Source organism: Phacochoerus africanus, chromosome 9, assembly GCF_016906955.1.
Source record: "Phacochoerus africanus isolate WHEZ1 chromosome 9, ROS_Pafr_v1, whole genome shotgun sequence".
In the NCBI taxonomy this organism is placed as follows: Eukaryota; Metazoa; Chordata; class Mammalia; order Artiodactyla; family Suidae; genus Phacochoerus; species Phacochoerus africanus.
The window spans coordinates 90,440,072-90,460,606 of NC_062552.1; the positions used below are offsets into that span (position 1 = coordinate 90,440,072).

The 20,535-nt window shown below is 39.6% G+C and overlaps 1 long non-coding RNA gene across 2 annotated transcripts; it reads right to left on the reverse strand.

Moving 5' to 3' along the window:
• Window positions 1-2,915: 2,915 nt before the first annotated feature.
• LOC125135723 (uncharacterized) lies at window positions 2,916-13,248 on the reverse strand. Of its 2 annotated transcripts, none has more exons than XR_007137040.1 (6): window positions 13,192-13,248; window positions 12,672-12,738; window positions 11,902-12,022; window positions 11,286-11,479; window positions 5,074-5,118; window positions 2,916-4,610 (listed from the first exon to the last, which is right to left on the reverse strand). It is a non-coding gene; the product is annotated as an uncharacterized LOC125135723 (long non-coding RNA). The 2 variants fall into 2 exon arrangements; XR_007137039.1 differs by having other exon boundaries at window positions 11,902-12,026.
• Between the last annotated feature and the right edge of the window lie 7,287 nt (window positions 13,249-20,535).

The window sequence follows — 20,535 nt, forward strand, 5'->3', positions numbered from 1 at the left end:
AAAAAAAATAAAATAAAATAAAAGAAAAGAAACAGGGTTGTTTCCTTCTGGAGATTAGTATCAAGATGAGGAGGGGTGAGTTAAGGCTTATAAACCTTATATTTGTTGTTAGAATTTTTTAACTGTAATTTTTTTATTACACCTGCAGCATATGGAAGTTCCTGAGCTAGGGCTGGAATCAGAGCTGCAGCTGAGGCCTACAACACAACCACAGCAACACTGGACCCAAGCTGTATATACAACCTACACCACAGCTTGAGGCAACACCGAATCCTTAACCCTCTGAGTGAGGCCAGAGATCAAACCCACGTCCTCATAAAGACAACATTAAGTCCCTAATCTACTGAGCAACAACAGGAACTGCTTAACTGTAATTGCTAGACACGTTAATTAATTTTTTAAAAATTTAAAAACAGACAATGACCACTGTATACAATATAACAGATTAAAGATTGAAAAAAAAGTCTTCCCCCTCTAGAAGGTCACAGTCTTGGGAGGATAATATAAACAAATAGTGACATACTATTCCATAGGAGGACAGTGCTAATGCAGCACAAAGGAGAAGGGAACTCAGTGCACTGGGGATGGATCAGGGAAGACTTGGAAGAGTGGAGTCTTTTAAACTGAGTCTTGAAGTACAGGACTTTGAAAAGGACATCTCTCTTGTCCAAAATCTTTAGAAATGAAAAAACATGTGTTTAAGTCCATAGCTGTCCTAGAAAGCAAGAAGTACTCTTAGTGGGTGAGTAACTGTGGTAAAGAAGGAAACTACAGCCAAAATATGCTCAAAAAGCTATTGCACCACTTTTGAGCAAATACCCATAAGAATTGAGAGCAGTGAGTCAAAGAGCTATTTGTATACATATATATATGGTGGAATATTATTCATCCTTAAAAAGGAATGAAATTCTGACACATGCTACATCATGGATCAACCTTGAGGACATTATGCAGAATGAAATCAGCCAGACACAAAAAGACAAATGCTACAGATTCCAATTATATGAGGTACCTACAGTTATCAAATTTATAGAGACAGGAAGTAGAATGGTGATTGCTAGGGGCTGAAGGGAGGGGGGAATGGGGCATTGTTTAATTGGTAGAGTTGCAGTTTTGGAAGATGAAAAAATCCTAGAGATAGATGGTGGTGATGATTGCATAACAAAGTGTGTACACTTAGTGCCACTGAACTGCACACTTAAAAATGGTTAAAATAATGAATTTGGGAGTTCCCGTCATGGCTCAGTGGTTAACAAATGCGATGAGTATTCACGAAGATGTAGGTTTGATCCCTGGCCTTGCTCAGTGGCTTAAGGATCCAGCATTGCCACGAGCTGTGGTGTAGGTCACAGACACAGCTCCGATCCAGCATTGCTGTGGCTGTTGTGTAGGCTGGCAGCTACAGCTCTGATTCAACCCCTAGCCTAAGAACCTCCATATGCTGTGGGTGTGGCCCTAAAACAACAAAAGACAAAAAAAATGAATTTGTCCTGTATATATTTTACCCCAATTTTAAAAAAAGAAGAAAAGCTATTATGAAGCTGGGTACAAGCTACAGATAGCTCCTAGCCTGAAGGCATAGCTTGAGAGGACCAGGGCTGGGTAGAGGATGACCGTCACAAGGTAATAAAGTGGGGTCTCAGGAGGGACCTAATGGAAAGCACACTGCACATCCAGTGAGTCAAGAGACTGTGGGCCCCTCAGTTGGAGAGGCAGGGCAGTATAGTGCAGCTAACTATCATTCATATGGGAATAAAAACACCAAATGATGTTCCATGTTCCCATGGGAACACATATGTTTGTGTAAACACATAGACAATGATCTGGAAGCTTACCACTGATGTCATATCTTTGGGGAAAGTAAAGGAGAATTTTAGCTTTCCCTGAATGTTTGGGTTTTTTTAACCCCAAGAACATATTAGTGTATTTATATAAGCATATTTTATATAAAAATAACTTCAATTTAGATGAGAAAAGGATGGTATTTTTTACTGAAGTATAGTTGCTGTACAATGTTATGTTACAGGTGTACTATGTAGTGATTCATAATTTTTATTTGTATTTTTCTTTGTCTTTTTGTCTTTTTAGGGCCACACCCATAGCATATGGAGGTTCCCGGGCTAGGGATCCAATGGGAGCTATAGCTGCCAGCCTATGCCACAGCCGCAGCAACTTGGGATCCAAGCCACGTCTGCGAACTACACCACAGCTCACAGCAGCACCAGATCCTTAACCCACTAATCAAGGCCAAGGATCAAACGCATGCCCTCGTGGATACTAGTCAGGTTCATTAACCACTAAGCCATGACGGGAACTCCAGATTCATACTTTTTAAAGTTTATACTCTTTATATAGTTGTTGTAAAATATTGGCCATATTTCATGTATTGTACAATACATCCTTATAGCTTATTTTATACCCAATAGTTTTTACCTCTTACTTTCTTACCCCTGAATTTCCCTTTCCCCCTTCCCTCTCACCACCAGTAACCATTAGTTTGTTCTCTATATCTGTGTCTTTGTCTTAACCACGTATGTTAACCAAAACAGCAGCATTACATGTAATCGGTTTTGACAACATCCACCAAAGGTTTTAGGTACCATCTTGGTTCAAGCTCTATCAATCTTCATAGCCTTACAGTTTTTCCCCAAACAGTGAAGCCCCTTGACATACATGACATACATGTAATGTAGAAGAGTTGTTCCCACTGCTCTCTAGCCCCCAGTCTTTACACCAACACTCAGAATTTTAAGAGCAAAGTTTTGAGGAGCTGCCAGCCTTCTGAGCCTCTGTGCCAGGCCCACCCTGTCCATGCTGCTTCTCAGCCTCCCTCAAACTCTTACTTTCATCAGGATGTTTTGTGACAAAAGTGGAACTAGGAATAAAGGAGGCTTCAGTCTTGACTCAGCCAGTTATTTATTGTTCGGAGTTGGCATTTTCTTGAAATCTCTTTGCTTCTGTTTCCTCGTTTCAAAACTAGTAATGATAACAATGGCTGTTACCATTCGGTTGTTACAAAAACCAAAAGAGATTACATATATTTAAGATAGTTTACATGAAAAAAAATAAAAAGGGATGTGGAAAATACTCAAGATTAGCTGCAGAGGGAAGATAATCTGGGGACACTTCTTTCTCCAACCAAATTGTAAACTTGTCCAGGTATTGACCTCTGCTTCCCCCATAATGCTTTTGGGTCTGGCTTCATTCATTCTCTCTCTTTGGTATGTTATGAAATACTTGTCCCAGCAGATGGCAGAAGAGAACTGAGTCAGGAAAACCAGCCTGAGTATTTCAATACTCTCAGTGAACCAAGTGAAAGTATTCACACCTTAATGTGCAGGCTGAAGTAGCTCTAGATGTTGATTTTCACAATTGTCATTGACCTTTCCTAATAAAGTTGGGTCTGGAAGGTCATGAGGACAACCACTGTATCAAAAATACCATGTCGCTGAGATTCACTTATTCAAGAACATTCGATCCCTGAGCATCTCCAAGATACTAGAGACACACAGAGGAATACAAAATACTCCTTGCCCCTAGGGAGTTCACAGGCCTACCCAAAATCAAACAAGGAGATGACAGCTTGCATTTGGCAGGACTGGACTATAATGGCAGCAACTGCCTGAATGTGATAGGATGGCAGGTTTGGATTGCCTGCTTCAAACCATCTTAGAGACATAGTCTTGCCTCTCCAGCCCCACTGTCTCTATTCAAGTCCAGCTCATCCTTTCTGGTCCCAACTACTGCAATAACCTCCTAAGAGAACCCCCTTCTGGTCCTAGTTTTACATCAATTTCATCCTCAGGGTAATCTTTCCAAAATGCAAATGTGATTCTATCATATACTGTCTACATAAAAAGATTTAATGACTCATTGTCCTCATAATTAGACCCATGCGCTTAATATTCCTTATAAGGCCTTTTGTGATCTGACCTCTGCTTTCCTCTCTTTTTTCTCTTCCCCTCTCCTCTGCAGTCTCTCAGTTTCCCAAAAGGTTTTATCCCTGGCTGGTTTTAGCCCAAGTTGTTTTTCTCTCTGCCTAGAATATTTTAAAATGAAAACCCATGCCCCTCTGACCAGCTATTCTCCTTAATCCTGCTAACTAGAATTTATTCTTCAGGTCTCAGATTAGATGTTATTTCCTTTGATAAACTCTCCCTGATGGTAAAAGACTGGGTTATTCAACCCTCCTGGGTACACCCATAGCACTCTTTACTTCCATCATCCTTGCATTTGTCATATTTCCTCATACTAGAAAAATGTGTATCTTCCCTCTGACTACTATAAGCTCCCTAAGGATAAGGTCTCCCTTTTGTTCAACAATGTATCCCCATTTCTTAGCACAGCTCCTGGTATAGAACAATACACAATCAAAATTAATTGAGTAGATGAATAAACAAATCATAAAACACAATTGGTACTGTTCAAGGAATCATAAGATTCTTGGGCATGAGATTTTAGTAGAGAAGGTCTTCCTGTGTATGTCAGCCACAGTCCCTTTCCATCAAGTTGTCAACCATACATGCTCAAGGCACGTTGTTTTAGCACAGATAACATGAAGATGTGGAGAAGATCACCTAATCCATCTTTTCACTTACAGCAAAGAAGTTCTATGGAACAAACAAAAAGCAAAGACTTTAACAAAGGGACTTTTTTAAACAAAAAGCAAAGACTTTTAACAAATGTTTCCTGCACAGTAAAGGGAACACACAAGGCTTGGTGAGGCATCTGGAGATTAGCAATGCTGAGAAGCTTTACTACCCCTAGGGCTTCTCCAGACAAGAGGAGGAAATACTGTTTTTAGAGCCCAGTGAGAGCAGGAACCATGGAGGAAGGGCTGTCTAGGAGGAGTTGTACTTATGGCAGGATGCAACAACAGCCACAGGACGCTAAAGCCGGAAGAGAGAACAAACACCCAATCCTCTTTTTATCCCACCCTCCTTCTCCTCAACCCGCCTGGATGACCTGAAAGCAAGTTGGCAATGGACCCTGGGTTATGCAGTCCAGAGGACTCAGCATGGCAGAGCATGAATCTGGAAGGGGAAGAAAACAAAGAATAACACACATTCTTACCTAAACCAGCATCTGTGAGAGCAGAACTGTTATCTTCCCTGTGTCCTGGGGGATATGCGATTAAAGAGAAAATACAGAAGTTTAGTGTTTAATTTTTTTGATCCCTAAATACTTTAAAAAAGCAAAGAAGCCCAGAAATAAATATAAAAGACCCTCACCTACCAACAACCCAGATATAACACATGAACTTTTTGTCATGACTGTTTCAGAGTTAATGCTCTTGTTTAAGGGAAAAAAATCATCACTAAAGTGGTATGTATTCCTCCATTCACAATTTTGCTAAATATATTTGTATCTATGAACAATATATAACATTGTTTTGTATCATTATGCAATTCACAAAGTGGTCCCATACTGTGTATGTCCTTTTGAATCTTATTTTATATGGTCAGCACAATGTTTCTAGCATTTATTTGTGTTGATACATATAAATCTGGTTTGTTTTTACTTCTATGTGGTTTTCTATTGTATGAATATTTACATTTTCCATGTTATTAATATACATGAATTTATTTCCACCATTCTTATTTTGTTGTTTTATGTTTTTCTTTTCCTACCCATTTTGGTTGTTGTTGCTTTTTTTTTTTTTTTGGAAGGGGGGGTGGTAGGAGAAGAAGATTCTTTTCTGTATTTCCTCTGCTTCCTAACCATATAGGGAGTTACAGATTTTATTTATTTTCTTTTAATTTATAATCTTAATTGTTTAACATACATCATTGACCTAAAGAAATTATTAGGATATTAAACTATTTAAGCTCTTGCTTTTCCTCCCTACCTTCCATGTTATTGTTGCCTAGAATTTTAGTTCCACATATTTAACCAAAAAATAAATCATTTTAAAATTTGTTTTTGGAGTTCCTGCCTTGGTGCAGTGGGTTAAGAATCCAACCACAGTGGCTAGGTTCTCTGTGGAGGTGTGGGTTTGATCCCCAGTCTGGCACAGTAGGCTAAAGGATCTGGCATTGTTTCGCCTGCAACATAGTTCAAAGCTGCAGCTCAGATTCAATCTCTAGCCCAGAAACTTCCACATGCTGTAGGTATGGCCATAAAAAAAAAAGTTTTTAGTCAAAGTTCAGTTATGTTTGTTTACATGTTTACTAATTACCTCAAATCTCACTTCTTTCTTCTGTGCTATATTTCCTTCTCGAAGTGCATCTTCTAGTAGTTCTTTCAGCAGGAAACTATGCATGATTGTTTTAATCATTATCTAAGAATTTGCATCTTTTTAAATGTTTTTATTTCACCCTTACCTCTAAATGATACTTTAGCTGGGATAAAATTTCTAGACTAAGGGAGTACCCTGATGGCTCAGTGGGTAAAGGATCCAGTGTTGTTTCTCCTGCGGCTCAGGTTTGATCCCTGGCCCAGGAACTCCTGCATGCCATGAGTGTGGCCAAAAAAAAATATATTACTACACTGAAAATTGCATTATTTTAGAAGTTTGAAAAAACAGTTATATTGCCTCTGGCCTCTACTCTTGTTGATGAGAATGCTGCTTCCCAGTGATGTATTCTCCTCTGTAGATAATCTGTTGTCTCTCCAGTACTGTTTGTTTGTTTTATTTGTTTTTGTTTTTTAAACATTTGAAAGTAGTTTCAAATTTAAAGGAAATTTGCAAAATAAAAATAGCATTAAAAATATACATATACCGGGAGTTACCATTGTTGGTCAGTGGTAACGAACCTGACTGGTATCCATGAGGATGAGGGTTTGATCCCTGCCCCTGCTCAGTGGATTAAAGGATTTGGTATTGCCGTAAGCTGCATATAGGTAGAAGTTGTGGCTTGGATCTGGTGTTTGCTGCGGCTGTGGTGTAGGCCGGCAGCTGCAGCTCTGATTCGACCCCTAGCCTGAGAACCTCCATATACCACAGGGACGGCCCTAAAGAAAAAAAAAGTATTCCATATACCATTTAACTAGATTCATCCACTGTTAACCTTTTACTCCATCTGCTTTATTGTTTGTTCTCTCTCCATATCTACACATATGCATTCACACACGTAGCAATAATTTTTTTCTGAATTATTTGAGGATAAATCATGTGCATCATGCTCTTTACCCCTAAATACTTCAATGTACATTTCCTTAAAGACATTTTCTTAGATAACTCTCAGTGTAGTTATCAACTTTAGTAAGTTTTAAATGGAATACTTTATTTAATCTTTTATTCTTTTTTTTTTTTTTTGGTCTTTTGTTGTTGTTGCTATTTCTTGGGCTGCTCCCACGGCATATGGAGGTTCCCAGGCTAGGGGTCAAATCGGAGCTGCAGCCACCGGCCTACGCCAGAGCCACAGCAACGCGGGATCCGAGCCACGTCTGCAACCTACACCACAGCTCACGGCAACGCCGGATCGTTAACCCACTGAGCAAGGGCAGGGACCAAACCCGCAACCTCATGGTTCCTAGTCGGATTCGTTAACCACTGCGCCACGACGGGAACTCATAATCTTTTATTCTTATTCTGACTTTCTCAGTTGACCCAAAAATGTCCTTAATAGCATCCTCTCTCCTATCCCCAAAGTACACAATCCAATGTAGTCTCCGGTATTGCATTTAGTTGTCTTGTATCTTCACCCTCCAGAAATCTGGACCTTTTTATAGAGGCTTTCCTTGTTTTTTTATGACATTGATAGTTTTATTACATCCCCCTCCCCAATTTGTAAATAGAATATTCCTCATTGGGGTTTCCTCTGATATTTCTTCACTTGATTCACCTTTTGCATTCTGAGCTGGAATAGGTGATATGTGCTCAGAGTATAACATTTGGAACTATATGATATTCCAAGAGAGCAAATATTTTCTCTTCGTGATTTTAATGAATGTGCACTAAACATGAATGGATTTTATCTTTTTTTTTTTTTTTTTTTTTTGCTTTTCAGGGCTGCACCTGGGGCATATGGAGGTTCCCAGACTAGGGGGTCGAATCAGAGCTATGGCTGCTGGCCTATGTCACAGCCACAGCAATGCAGGATCCAAGCCACATCTGCAACCTATACCACAGCTTACAGCAACACCAGATCCTTAACCCACTGAGTTGAGGCCAGGGATCAAACCTGCATCCTCGTGGATACTAGTCAGGTCTGTTTCCACTGAGCCACAACAAGAACTCCCTTGATTTTATCTTAACTATGACTTGCTATGACTCTACAATCTGAAAATTCATATTTAACTAGTGTTTTCATTAAGCTAGGTATAAGAAAAAAAGCTTATTCTTTAATCCAGTATCTTCAGAATTTCTCTGCAGTTACTTCCCCATTCCTACATGAAATCTCAAATCATAATTTAATAATTACATAACTTGGGGATGTCCAATATAACATCAAAACTTTAAATCTATTCAAATTCAGCTCTTCCTTTCCATGGTTCAGGAAGCAGGCAGTTTTGCTCTGTTAGTAAAGATGCAGCTCAGCAACCCCACCCCAAGTGCTTGTCACTCTGCTGCCAGTCAGAAATACTTCCAACCATGATCTCCTGATTTTAGATTTTTCAAGCATGAGATATTATATCTTCCCTAGGATCCTCCAGCTTCAGGAGACACATGTCAAGCTTTCCAGGTAACCCTTGAAGTTACTTTCTTTTGGTTTGTAAGGGGGAAGCATCTATCTGCTTCTCCTCCATGAGTGGTCATAAGAACATAGCACATCAGTGACTCCTAAAAATTCCCTCTCTAAGCCTTTTCATCTTTAACTCTTTATATAGATCAGAAGGAGACAGTTGGCTCATATTGTCAGAACCAGTTTTGCAGTCTATTAGCATGTCCTGTGTTTGTGACCAAGAAGCTAACTTTAAAATCTGGGTCATACTTGTGACCTATTGAATTTTGTTCTATATCTTTTGGTCTCAGGAGAAACTAAAAAATGGTCTCATTTTCCCATCCAGTTAGCCATGTATTTCATCTCTTCTGGAAAATTCTCAGTCATTATTTTTTTTCACCAGTGCTTTTCCCAGTCCTTTTCTCTTCTCTCCTTCTGGAACATCAATTAGACATGTTTTGGTCCTTCTCATCCTATGATCATTCTATTCCCATATCACAACCTCGCTTTCATTTTTCCCCATCTCATAATCTTTCTGCATGGCATTTTGGGTAATTTCCTCAGAAAAATCTTCCAGTTCACTTCAGCTGTGTTTCCTCTGCTATTTAACCCATCCACATAGGGGTTTTAATGACTATTTTAATAATTAGAAGTTTAATTTCTTTATTTTCCAAATATACATTTTCATTTTTCAGTGTCCCCTTCTTTCATTTTAATTTATTTTTCTAAAATCTATTTGATTGTTTCATCTCTCTCACATGATGATGACACAATTCCAAGTCTTCAAAGTGCTAGCCCTTCCTCACAATGTACCTACCAACCCTTCATCACAGGGGATGGTTCCCTTATGAGAGTTATTATTTTTGGTTGTGAGCTAATTCTTACTGAACATCTCATGCACCTGAAGTAACGAAAGTATCCCTTCAGAGTAGTTTGCATTTGCTTCTCTGGATGGTTTTAGAGGGTTCATTGGTCTATTTATAATGCAGTTAGAGAATATTTGGACTCAACACTCACATGTGGGACAGGGATGGGGTTTCACTTTTAACAGAGGACTTTTTTCTACCCAGAATATCAGGCACAGACAAACTCCCTTCCTGCTTTTTGGGGTTATTAAGAAGAGTTTTCTAGTCCCCTTTTTTGGTGAAAGCAGCCACTCCCTGCTATCTGGTTATATGCAGGCAGCTCAGTTTTAGTTCTGTGTGTCATATATCTCATGTCACTGCAAGGGAGTTAAATTTCTACCCTCAAGTTCCAGGGACCCATATCAAAGTCTGGTCTATTCCTAAGTCACTGTGGCATTGGTTGGTACAGCTACTGCTCTCGTTGTGAGTTATCTTTTCATTTCTGCCATCTTTTAATATTTTTTCTTTGAGTTTGGCTACATTTGTATTTCCCTTAATGTTTTATTTTGAAATTTTTCACTAAGCTAAAAGGACAGTATGTTCAACGATTGCATATCCTTCACCTAAAATTAGGGAAAGGAAAGGGAAGGGGGAGAGAGAGGGAAATGTGTGGCATCCTCCTTACTGAAGTGCATGCTTTTTCTATTGAGTTGTCATTTTCTTATTAATTTATAAGAATTCTAGATACAACTCATTTATCAGTGAGATATGTAACAAATACCTTTTCCCATTCTATAGCTTGTGTTTTCATTCTCTTCATGGTATCTTTTGATACATAGAAGATGTTAGGTTGATGAAGTTAGACTTATCAACCTACTCCTTTATGATTAATTGGAGGTTTGGGGGGGTTATTCATAATATCTTTATTCTATGCACTTGCAAGAGGCAGGGCAGGGGTATCTATTAGCTCAGCCCGGCATTTTGCCAAAACTTACCATACAGATTGTAAAAGAAAACAACATAGAAAGAGCAATCAACAATCAAGTGCCTTTAAGTTTAGCTCCTAAATTTAAAGTACAGTAGTCAAATGACCTCTTGAAAATTATGTAACCCCTAGTGTTTAGTTTAGCTCTGTCTTCAATCATTTGGTCACTCCATTATGTGTCTTCAAACCAATTAAATATTAATTGGTTTCCCAGGGGTTTTGTTAGTTGAGACCTCAAATTTACATTGTACTTAACGAGAAAAAAAATTGTAAGTATATTTACATTTGGATATACTTCCTAGGGTAGGAGTTGGAGAAATCTGTTGTTGACATTATCCAGTTATAATTGATAAAAAAAAAAAAAGGAAAAAAAACTTAAGGCAAAGAAGAAAGTCCTTTCACTTCTAAGAATTTCACTATTCTCCTCAATAGAATGATCATATAATTTACTATCCAAACCAAGACATTTTGACAGTGAAAGGAAGTGCTATTCATTGCTATTCTGAACAACTGGTATAAACTGGAATTGTCCTAAGCATCCCTGTCTGTGGTTGCTCTGCCCATTTGAAAATTGGGAGAGCTGTGTTGGATAATCTCAAAGACTTCTCTGGTCTCACATTCTATTACCCTATGAGGGAAAAAAGGAGAAATAGATGTATTCCTTTAAACTCATTTCCTGCTTTGATAGATGGGCATGTAGGCTTTTCTATCATATGGTCTAATTTTTAATAACCTACACTATAATGAAAAGTTTAATAATTTATATAAAATTCTCAGTAGAAGAATAATAGACTAAGATAGGCTAAAATTCCCTTTTGCTTTTTCCCAAGAACATGTAATCATACTCACCACTCTAGCCATGAAGCTAGTTCATCATGCATAGTGAGGGGGCCAATCCAGAATGTTTGGAATGGTCTCTGTCTCTTGAGTCTATGCCTAGTGTATTCGTTGGGAATCCAAGTCCTTCAAAACCTCAGTTCTTACAGCTGTGTTCTCCATGGTCCAGACACCTCTGGCAACCATTAAAGTTTCCTCACAAATTCCTATGAAATAACGTTAAGTGAAGAAAATAGAAGAGGCACCAAGACCAAAAAAAAAAGGAAGAATTAAGAAAACAGAATAAGAAGTCTGAAAACAGACAACAGAACCCCACTCCACCCCCCAAATAAATGGTAACTTGAAACTTGTCAGTGGCATTTCAAACCACTGGGGAAGAAAGCATGATTTAAAATACAGTGCCGGTATATTAGTAATTTACTGCTGCACTAAGAACTATCTCAAAATTTAGCAGATTAAAGGAATACACATTTATTATCTCATAGTTTTGAGGGGCCAGGAATCCAGATACTGTTTAGTTGGGTTCTCAGCTTTCAGGGTATCTCACAAGACAGAAATCAAGGTGACAGCTGGGGCTGCAGTCATCACCTCAAAGTTCAATAAGGGCAGGATGCGCTTCCAAACTCACCCAGTGTTGTTAAAGTATTCAGTTCCTCATGCGCATCAGACCAGGGAACTCAGTGCTTTGCAGGATATTGACCAGAGGCCATCCCCTTGATTCCTCGTCACATGTCTCCCCACCACAGCATCTGGCTTCATCAGAGCACACAAGCCAAGATGGCAAAAGAAAGTAAGAGAAAGTGGAAGGAAGAGAAAGCCTTAGCAAGGTAGAAATCATAGACTTTTGTAATCTAATCACAAAATGACATCTCATTATTCTTGTCACATTCTATTTATGAGAATATTCTCACATTCTCATATACTAATCATGAGGTCTAACCTAAACACAAGAGGAGGAAATTACACAAAGGAGTAAATACCAGGAGGTGGAAAACATTGGGAGCTATCTTACAAGTCTGTCTACCACTAAGTCTTACCATCAGTCCAAAACTCCTCTTCCCAGTTTCTCCCAGGAGACCTAGCAATGCAAACTGGACTCCAAATGACCCCTTCTGCTCTCCCTAGTTCCATATGTAGCAACACAGACACACTGATTTCTACTTTCCAAAGTTATTCCACTATCCTCTACCAGTCACACAATCCAATTTAGCCTGGGCCTTCAGAAAGGGAAAATGGCAGACAGACAAAAGGAAAGACTATCTAAAGTTAAAGAAGCATTAAGGATGCTGCCGGTTTCCAAAAGAAATTCTATCCCCTGATAAAAAGAAAATCCTTATTCGGCTTGTCCAGTCCTCCTGACCCAAAGCCCAACAAAGAAGTATTCGTGTTCACACTCACTGAGGCCACACTGTCTTCCTGAAGAAGTTGCTTGGCCCTGGGCTGTAGTGCAGCTCCTACAGAGGGACTTAAAAGGAAACAACAGTTGCTTGATCCAAAGCAATAAAGAGACAAGTGAGTCATAACAGTCTGGTTTCCCCACCAGCACAAGTAGTTCCATGAATCGCCTCCATAAAAACCCAGTCTTTCTATCCCAAGCTGTTCCAAGTGCCAAAACCTTCCATTCAAGAGTTTTATAACTCAGCCCTGTGCTCACAAATGTCACTGCACATAAGAGGGCCTTTGATCTCTAGCCATACCCAAGCCCATAGTCTGCAGCGAAGCGTGGTTTGATAGCTATCTGAAGAGAAAAGCGCTTGGGTTTCCTCTCGTCTATTTCTATTCTACTTTTAATAGGCTGCTTAGCTTCAGGCATCTGCCCTCTGCCCTCCCAGCTTCCATCTCAACCAGAAGTAAAACAGGCCCATGGTTGTGTGCTTTGAGAGCTCATGAAATAACAATAGGGGTAGCGAATACTCACAGAGGGCTCACTACATGCCAGGCTCTGTCCTAAGGAGTTTATGTAGGCAGGAGGTTTTCACAGGCTAGGAAAGGGAAGCACAGAGAGGAGAAGTGACTACATGACAAAACCACAGTTAGTAAGGGATTTACAACCAACCCCACAGTATGTCTTGCTTGCTAAACAGTGAGAGTAACACAAGCCTCCACTGAGAAGTCAAAATATGAAGATAGAAATGTGTTTCCCTTTAATTAGGGAGAAATTTTGGAACAAACTCCTTACATTGAGGGGGTGGCCATGCCCACAGCACGTGGAAATTCTTGGGCCAGGAGTCGAACCAGAACCATGGCAGCAACCTGAGCCATTGCAATGGACAGTGCTGGATCCTTAATTCTCTGCGCCACAAGGGAATTTCAAACTCCTTAGGTTTAAAAGCACTTTCTAATCTAATCTTTTAAACCTAAGTTTGAAATTCCCTTGTAGAAAGATGTGGTATATATACACAATGGAATACTACTCAGCCATAAAAAAGAACAAAATAATGTCATTTGCAGCAACATGGATGGAACTAGAGACTCTCATACTGAGTGAAGTAAGAAAGAGAAAGACAAATACCATATGATATCACTTATATCTGGAATCTAATACACAGCACAAAAGAACCTTTCCACAGAAAAGAAAATCATGGACTTGTAGAATAGATTTGGGGTTGCCAAGGGGAGGGGGAGAGAGTGGGGTGGAGTGGGAGCTTGGGGTTAATAGATGCAAACTATTGCTTTTGGAATGGATTAGCAATGAGATCCTGCTATGTAGGACTGAGAACTATGTCTAGTCACTTATGATGGAGCATGATAATGGGAGAAAAAAATGTATACATGTATGTGTAACTGGACACCATGCTGTACAGTATAAAAAAAATTGTATTGGGTAAATAACAATTTAAAAAAATTTTTTTTAAAAAAAGCACTTTCTTTTTCCAGGTACTCTGTTAGAAATGTCTTCATTGGCATTCCCATCATGGCTTAGTGGAAACAAATCTGACTAGTATCCATGAGGACGCAGGTTCCATCCCTGGTCTTCCTCAGTGGGTTAGGATCTAGCATTGCCATCAGCTGTGGTGTAGGTCACAGATCCCACGTTCCTGCGTCTGGGGTATAGGCCAGTGGCTACAGCTCCAATTGGACCCCTAGACTGGGAACCTCCATATGCTGCAGGTGCAGCCCTAAAAAAAACAAAAAGACAAAAAAAGAGAAAGAAATGCCTTCAGTAAGAAGATTGAATGTATGAATCTTTTAACTGATTAATCAAATTGAACAGAAGTCCCGACATCAGACTAAACTATGCTTTGAAATCTACCAGAAGCAGCAGATGTCTTCTGTTGAGGTTTTTCCCTTCCATTCAATAAAAAGACACAGGGCTCCATTACTGCCACATTTCTTTAGTAAAAGAGACTTTATGCATGTGAATTGGGAGCCTCTAAGGTTTTTGTTGCTTTTTATTGAATTATAATTGATTTCCTATACTATAGTATAATTTCAGGTATAAAACAAAGTGGTTGAGTTTTACACACTTATATAATCTTATGTACATATATTCCTTTTCGGGTTCTTTTCCATTGCAGATTATTATAAGATATTGAGTATAGTTTCCTATGCTATACAGTAGGTCTTTGTTGGTTATCTATTTTATATACAATAGTGTGTATATGCTAATCCCCAAATACTAATTTATCCCTCCCCCTTTCCCCTTTGGTAACCATAAGTTTGTTTTCCATGTCTGTGACTCTGTTTCAGTTTTGTAAATAAGTTCATTTGTATCATTTTTTGGGTTCTACATATAAGAGATATGATATTTGTCCTTCTCTGTCTGACTTCACCTAGTATGATCATCTCTAGGCCCATCCATGTTGCCACAAATGGCATTATTCCATTCTTTTTAAGGCTGAGTAATATTCTACCATGTATACATATATCACATCTTCTTCGTACCTTCATCTGTCAATGAACATTTAGGTTGGGGAGCCTCTAATTTTTTAAAGTATGTTTTTGTTGAGTGTAGATATTGATCAAATATGGCTAGGTTATAAGAGAACAGCAGTTCATAAGACCTAGAATGTGTCATTTCAAGCACAACTAAATTCAAAAATTAGATATTCAAAATTAAGTCCAGAGTAGTTTCTATCTACAACTAGCTGCTCTAATGAAAACAACCTTTCTTCTCCCAGTTCAAGTCACGTAGTAAATCCAAGCCCCTCCCAGGGAAGAGAGGCAGCTGTGTGCTGTGTGTGCTGTCAGGAAGCCCACTCTATCACCCTAGCCAATGTGATAGCTTCAGGTTTGGTCACATGGCTGGGGCTGGGACAATAAGAGCCCCACAGTTTTGCTGGAGTGATTGAGAAAGAGGTATTTTTATACTGTACGTTCCAAGCAGGTGAAATACAAGCTGTTGCTGCTCCAGGCCATCTCACTGGGGACAGTCTGAAAAGAGAGCCAATATAGAAGGAAGCAGATAGAAACAGAGGCCCATGATTTCCTTAGAGCATTTGGATCCAGCTGTACCTAAATCTCCTCCTATGCTATGCGGTTAATCGAGTCTATAAATCTCTTTGTATTTATCTTATTTTTTTATTTATTTTTTGAAGTATTGTTGATTTTCAATATTGTGTTAGTTGCTGGTGTGCAGCAAAGTGACTTGTTTATACATATATATACGTTTTTGTCCATAATGGTTTATTACAGGATCTTGAATATAGTTTCCTATGCTATACAGTAGGATCTTATTGTTTATCCATTCTATATATAATAATTTGTATATGCTAATCCCAAATTCCCAATTCATCCCTTTCCAACACCAGATCCCTTTGTGTGTAAATCTGTGAATTGAGATTCTGCCCATGGCAACCCAGAGTTCGATCAAGACAGAAGAATTAGGAGTTCCCGTCGTGGCACAGTGGTTATCGAATCCGACTAGGAACCATGAGGTTGCGGGTTCGGTCCCTGCCCTTGCTCAGTGGGTTGACGATCCGGTGTTGCCATGAGCTGTGGTGCAGGTTGCAGACGCGGCTCGGATCCCGAGTTGCTGTGGCTCTGGTATAGGCTGATGGCTATGGCTCCGATTAGACCCCTAGCCTGGGAATCTCCATATGCCACAGGAGTGGCCCAAGAAATAGCAAAAAGACAAAAAAAAAAAAAAAGACAGAAGAATTAGTTAGCTTCCACTCTTGTTCAGTTACTATTGATCATAGGTTGTATGAAATGAACACTAGTGAGAGCTGGGCATTTCAAAGTCACACCTATATCCTGGGTGTGTCTGCTAAAGCAATCCAACAGGCATGCACACAGCTGAGCTCCTAGGAAGGCCCACTCTATGGCTAAAGGTCATGTAAAGATGATCTGGAAAGGTAATAAACAACATCACATGCACACACACACATGCACACACTAAACACACAGGCCCGTTAGGCAAAAATACCATATATTTTCTTCTTAGGGGAAATAACCACAAGAAAAGTATGGTTATGAGTCAGTAACTGACTATAATTAGGGGCTTCCCCCCACCCCCAAGTAATATCTGAATTAAAAGCAGAGAGCATAAGCACAGCCCAGCCGTCCATAAAGCAGTGACCACATCTTGCTTGATGTTTCCAGTGACTCAATCCCTGAAGAACAGGTCCTTGCAAGTTAGAAAAAAAGCTTGCTAGGAGTATTTAGTACCTAAGTAATTGGGAGTTTCCTCCTCTCCATCAGAGTCCAAATAATTCTACCTTCAGCCTTTCTCTTTGGGGCCCAACATAACTCAAGCACCACTCTGGGACTCCCTCATCTGCTGGACTTTAAGTCCATCTTTATTTCAAAAATTTTATTAGGTTATATGCAATACAAGGAGAGGAGTATATAAAACTTATAGGCACACTTTATTTTTTTAAATGAACATATGTCAAAGACTTTATCTCATTAATTAATGAGGAACAAGGAAGATAATACGACCAGTTTTAAAAGACTTCCAGGTATCTCAGATATTTAGAGTCAAATAAAGAATACTGAAATAAATTTACAAATAGATTCAAAACTGGTAAAAACTGGTCAACACCCACAGGGAACTAATCAATTGCTTTTACCAGACACAATTTGTGTTTTTATAGACAGGAATCATTTGCATGACTATTAGTTTTCTACAAGTGAACTTCTCCACAGAGTTGTAAAAACACATAGTTAAATACAAACTTCAACATAAATAATGATGGAGATAGCTAGACAGGACACCTAGTAAATTTCAAAATCTGTCAAAATATTTCCTTAAAATCACAATGTTGTGTCACAATTTCCAAATAATAAATTGCATTATGAAAATATAGGCACATTTTAAAATAACAACTAAACAACAAAGCAACCATCCCTTGGGTTAAGAAATACAAGTCTTTTCTTTTTTTTTTCTTTTTGGCTGCTCCCAAGGCATGTGGTAGTTCCAGGGCCACAGCAGTGACCTGAGCCACAGCAATGACAATGCCAGATCCTTAACCCACAGAGCCACCAGGGAACTCCTATAGTTCGTTTTAAACTCCACAGCATGTCCCTCCTTCATTGCATCCTGCTCCCCCTCACTCCCTGGAGGAATAACCGTTATCCTGATTTTAGTATTAAGCATGCTTTTACATTAAAAAAATAATTGTATTATGACCGTATGTATCCCTAAACAACATATTATTTCATTTTGAAAAACAGTATAAGCACACCCTGGAAGGAACAGGCAGTATCGTCTCTTTTAGATGAGAGCTCCCAAGAAAAGCAAAGCTGAACTGAATCTCTGAGTCAGAGTCTGGCTCTAACTTCTGCCCCTTTTGGTGAAGGCAGAAGGGCCAGGTCTTGTCAGTGAGTCCTTGGAAACACAGAGCTTGCCAGAGTTGGGGCTTCGGGCAGGACTGGAGTGTGGGCCAGGCACAGGACGTCCAGCATCTAAGTGGACTATTGAGTATTTTTTGCTTCTAAACCCATGACTTATCTCCAGCTGTCAGGAATAAGTGGAAACAGAAAATTCTGTGCAATGAAATGTTCTCAGCAGACCTAAGCAGCAATACATGTAGGCATTTCATTAGTATATGGTCAAAAAAAGCCATGCTGAGAATATGTAACTCAGACATGCTGTTCTCAAGTTGAAAGAAAAGTAAAAGGTAGTGGGAGTCTTGCTGACGGCAGCCCTCAACCTGTCTCTCAGGTCCACTCCTATCCCCACCAGCTGGCCACTCCCACACAGCTCTTGTTCTAGAACCTTCTTTTGCCATCCTCCAAGGGACTCCTTCTTAGCTTCTCTAACCGGATCCGCAAATTCCTGTGTCCCAGGTCTTTCGTGCTTTGTTCCCTCATTTTTGGTGGAGTACATCCTACTTAGGTGAACTTCCTGAAAAGGCTGCATGAGACATAATGGTCTTGAGACTTCACGTGCCTGAAAATGTAGTTTTTCAACTCTCAAACTTAAGTGATAGTTTGGGTATAGAACTCTAGGATGGAAATCATTTCCCTTCAGAATTTTGAAGCTCTATTATCTTTTTACTTTCAATGTTGCTATTGAAAAGTCCAAAGCAATTTTTGTCCATAATCCTTTTTATTTATGTTTTCTCTTTCGAAACTTGTAGAAACTTCTATTTGTTACCAATGTTCTGAAGTATCACAATGTGTGCCATGTTTTAAGTCCATTTTTATTCATTTTGCTGTGCATTCAGTGGACCCTTCCAATCTGGCAACTTACATATTTCAATGCAGGGAATTTTTCTCTAAAAAACTTTTTTTTCTTTCTCTTTTTAGGGCCACACCCACAGCATATGGAAGTTCCCAGGCTAGGGATGGAATCTAGCCAGCCACAGCCACAGCCACACGGAATCCAAGCCACATCTGCCACCTACACCACACAGCTCACCCACTGAGTGGGGCCAGGGATCGAACTTGCATCCTCATGGATACTAATCAGATTTATTTCCACTGTGACATAACAGAAACTCTCCTTAATTTTTTTTTTTTTTTTTTTTGTCTTTTCTAAGGCCGCACCTGCAGCACGTAGAGATTCCCAGGCTAGGGGTCTATTCGGAGCTATAGCCGCCAGCCTACACCACAGCCACAGCAATGCCAGATCCAAGCCGTGTCTGTGATCTATACCACAGCTCACGGCAAGGCCCACCGAGCAAGGCCAGGGATCGAACCCCCAACCTCATGGTTCCTAGTCAGATTCATTAACCACCGAGCCACAACGGGAACTCCCCTTAAATTATTTTTTGATGATTTTGTTTTCTCTGTTCTCTCATTGTGGAAAATATATTATTCAGATAGTGGATCTCCTAAACTGATTCTTTAATTTCCTTATATTTTTACTCTTGTTTCCATTTCTATATTTTTTACTGTATTTTGGGGGGGTGAATTCCTTCTCTTCTACTGAGTTTTTAATTTCCAGAAACACACTGTGTCCTCTGAATGATTCCTTTTTAATATATACAGCCTCTTGTTCCTTTCTCATAGATATAGTACTGTTCCTTCCCTTCTGAGGATTTTCAATACTGATTCTTTTTTTACTACTTTTTCTCCCTGTCCTATTTCTCTATTCTCTAAGTTGCTATTGCTTGTTTCCTTCTTTCATCTCAACCTATCACGATAGTGACTTTTCTCAGATAGTACTTTCGGCCATCTGCTCATAAGAACCAGGAGAGAAGAAAAGCTGGTTGGAAGCTCTGAGCATATGCTGAGATTCATTGACTTTGAGCTTCACTGTTGGATTATATAGGTGGTCCCTTTGGGGTGAAACCCTGATGTCAGTATCTTAGGCTGTTCAATATCTCAAATAAGAGCCTTCCAAACTCCTGCCTGAGATAACCTTGGTACCAGTATTCTGGGATCCAACTGGAGGAACAGGACAGGGGTCCCTTCCTTCTCAATTGAATGTATATACAGCCACTTAATTTCTCTGTTTTGGGTACAGAGTTGTCATGGCATAGGGCCTACACCATATGTCTGAAGTACCCCAGTCAGTGGCCATCTGTTCTATCCTGAGACTAAATGTCCAGATGTCTGGCAGGGTGGGTATAGGATATTCATGAGTGACAGGGCAGCATGGCTCTACTGTTCAGTTTTGCATGTCCAGAGTCTCCAGCTGCATTTCTATGACTCTAGGTAATTTCTTCCCACTGACTGCTGAAGAGCTCCATACAGATGCTGAAATATGGTTGATGTGAGTGTTTGCATTAAGCCATTCTGCAAATGCCTTCTGCAGAACCACCCCTGCAAACACCTGTGAGAAATGTTCTCCAGCTGAGGGGAAGGGAGAGGGATTCCTTGGCTGTAAGTAGGAAGAGAACTCCTAAGTTAGATGTTGCTGGAAGAAGTT